This window comes from Echinops telfairi, unplaced genomic scaffold (genome assembly GCF_000313985.2).
Source record: "Echinops telfairi isolate 266 unplaced genomic scaffold, ASM31398v2 ScPeMD7_16;HRSCAF=60, whole genome shotgun sequence".
NCBI lineage: Eukaryota > Metazoa > Chordata > Mammalia > Afrosoricida > Tenrecidae > Echinops > Echinops telfairi.
Window position 1 is genome coordinate 4417689 of NW_022103913.1, and position 3242 is coordinate 4420930.

The following is a 3242-nucleotide window of genomic DNA, read 5'->3' on the forward strand; positions in this document are numbered from 1 at the left end:
TGATTTTTTGTTCTGGGTCTTTGATGCCTGATACCTGCTCCCATCGACACCTCATGATCACACAGGCTGGTGTGCTTCTTCCATGTGGGCTTTGTTGCTTTTGAGCTAGATGGCCGCTTGTTTACCTTCTAACCTTTAAGACCCCAGATGCTATATCTTTTGATAGCCGAACACCATCAGCTTTCTTCACCACATTTGCTACGCACCCATTTTATCTTCAGCAATCGTGTCAGGAAGGTGAGCATCTGGGAATGCCAGGTTATTAGAACAAAGTGTTCTTGCATTGAGGGAGTACTTGAGTAGAGGCTCAATGTCCATTGTCTACCTTGATACTTAACATATAAATATATGTACATAGATCTAGTTTCCTATCATTATATATAAATACATTTACATATGTACATGCCTTTATGTAGACCTCCATAAATTCCCTTTGCCTCTTAGTTCTTTCCTCTATTTCCTTTTACTTTCCTCTTGTCCTACTATCATGTTCGGCCTTCATTCAGGTTTCAGTAATTCCTCTTGGATACATTGCCTGATCAAGCCCTGCTAGGCATCCTACGCCCTCCTCACCATCGATTTTAGATCACTTGTTGTTCCCTTGACCCTGGGACAAAAACAAGGCAGAGTAAAACAGAACAACAATAGAAAACCAAAAAACAAACAAACAACCACCACCACCAAACCCCCCAAAGAAAAATCTATAAAGAGTTCCAGGTCTGTTTGTTGAACTTTAGGCATGTTTTCTAGCTGAGTCTGATGAGGTGCCATGCCCTGGCCTCAAAGTCTATTTTTGGTATTCCCCAGGGACTTCATTGCTTTGCTCTCCTTGCTGCTCTATTGCACACACTTAGCGTTTCACCCCAATTCCCACACTGTGTCTCTACTGCTGTTCCTCGTAGTGATATGGGTGGGGGACACCTTGAGTTTTCATCTGGGTAGTACCAACTGTAGCGATGCCACTGATTATGTGAGCACTGCTTCATTTTTGGTACAAGATCGTCTTGTATATACTTCACCCTAGCCATGGAATTGGCCATTCTTTAAGAAGCCCGGGCATTTCTTTTAGTGAATTTTCTAAGGCAACATAACATCCTATTTCAAAACCAAGACCCATCACTTTTTAGTTAAATGACTTAGATTAATTAACTGTTAAAAACTCTAGTTTTTAACCTGGAAAATAAAGATAAATGGTGCATATAGCATAGTGTTGTTATGATAATTAATTTAGATAATTTACCTAAAGAACAGTGAACTTCACATAATAAATTGACATAAATTCTGACTGTTGTTGCAATTCTATTTCCTTTCTTTCCCTTAACAGAATGTTCTTTTAAAGAATTTTTGAAGAGGAAGTTCTTTTTTTTTAAATGGCTTTACAGAATTCTAAATAGAATACAACTCGGCATAATGGAAAAAAATGTAAGTATTGTGAAATTGTAAATATCAGTATTTTTTAAATGAGCTGTATTTTTTTCCTATGCATACTTCCCCACCATTCTAATTAGTCAAACTCTGCTATCGGGTATGGATTTTTAGTTTTTATTTATATTGAATATGAGATAATAAGCTCAGAAAAATGCTATGGAATACAGTATTCTAATGGCCATAGTAGTGTTCTAAAATTGCTTTTTATTTTACATCATTTTATTGGGGGCTCTAACAGCTCTTATAACATTCCTTATATCAATTGTATCAAACGTATGTGTACAAATGTTGCCATCATTATTTCTAAAACATTTTCTATTTGAACTCTTGGTATAAGCTCCTCTTTTTTCCCCTCCCTTCCCCACCCTCCCACCCTCGCGAATCCTTGATCGATTATATATTGTTTTCATTATTTCGTATCTTACACTGTCCATTTTCTCCCTTTACCCACATTTCTGCTATTTGACCCCTTCGGGGTAGGGGGTTATATATATCCAATCTTGTGATGGGTTCCCCCTTTCTCACCCTTCCCCCTCCCTGCCCCTACCCTCTTGATATCGCTGTTCCCAATACTGTTCCTGAGAGGTTTATCTGTCCTGAATTCCTTGCGTCAAGAGCTCTTACCTGTCCCAATGTGTGTTTTCCAGTCTAGCCAGATTTGTTTCCTTGCGTCGAGAGCTCTTATCTGTCCCAATGTGTGTTTTCCAGTCTAGCCAGATTTGTAAGGTAGAACTGGGTCTTGATAGTGGGGTGGAGGAAGCATTCAGGAACTAGAGGAATGATGTGTGATTCATTGGTGCTCTACTACATCTTGGTTGAATCATCCCTTCCTTATAACCCTTCTGTAGGGGGATATCCAGTTGTCTACAGATGAGCTTTAGGTCTCCACTCCAACCCCCCTCATTTGCTTCGATATAGTTGTTTGTTTTGGCTCTTTTGATACCTGATACCCGATCCCGTCAACACCTCGTGATCACACAGGCTGGTGTGTTCCTTCCATGAAATTGCTCTTTTATAACAGCTGCAAAATTGCTATCTCTAGAAAGTTTCCCAAGCTCCTCCTTTTAGGGGTACTGTAGTAAATTCGTTGTGGTACTTGCTGGAGACTCACTTGGCCTTATTAAGCAAATCACTGGTTTCTGTGGCTTAACTTTCCCTTTTGAAGTTGCTCAGGAAAATGTGTATGCTCAGATAGTGTTCAGATAAACTTGCTCTCTATGAGATGATTCCTGAGGTGACACAGATCTTTCAATATTTTGGAGACCCTCAATCTGCTTGAGGCTATCATTTTTAATAGACTTCCCTTCAAGTTATTTTCTTGTTGTTAACTCGCCTCAATATTTTTTCCTAGATTTAAACACACAAAAAATGCATTGCATTGAGCGGATTCGAACGCATAGCGACCTGGTAGGACAAGGTATAACTGTCCTTGCGGGTTTCTGAGACTGTCACTCTTTCTGCCTTTCTTCTGATAAGTGACTGGTGGTTTTGAGCTGCTGACTTTGTACTTGACCACTAGTCAGTAATCCAATGTATAGGATGGAGGGCAATTAAGTTGTCTTACTGTTCCCAAATTAAGGAACCCTGGTGGCACTGTGGAGTGCACATTGGACTGGTAACCACGAGGCCAGCGGCTCAAAGTCACCAACTACTCTGTGGGAGACAAATGCGGTGAGGCTGTCTGCTCTCATAAAGATTTACTTTTGGGATTACTGTATTATTATATCTTATCTTACACTGCCCGGCGTCTCCCGTCACCCACCCTTCTGTTGCTCATCCCCCAGAGAGGAGGTTATATGTATATCCTTGTGATC

The 3242-nt window shown here is 40.2% G+C and overlaps 1 long non-coding RNA gene across 1 annotated transcript in view; it reads left to right on the plus strand.

The window, feature by feature from the left end:
• LOC123521384 overlaps window positions 1–3242 on the plus strand; it is a 23382-nt gene that overhangs the window by 6642 nt on the left and 13498 nt on the right. Inside the window, exon 2 of the long non-coding RNA XR_006679835.1 lies at window positions 1325–1422. This is a non-coding gene — a long non-coding RNA (uncharacterized LOC123521384). The remainder of the gene's footprint in view (window positions 1–1324; window positions 1423–3242) is intronic.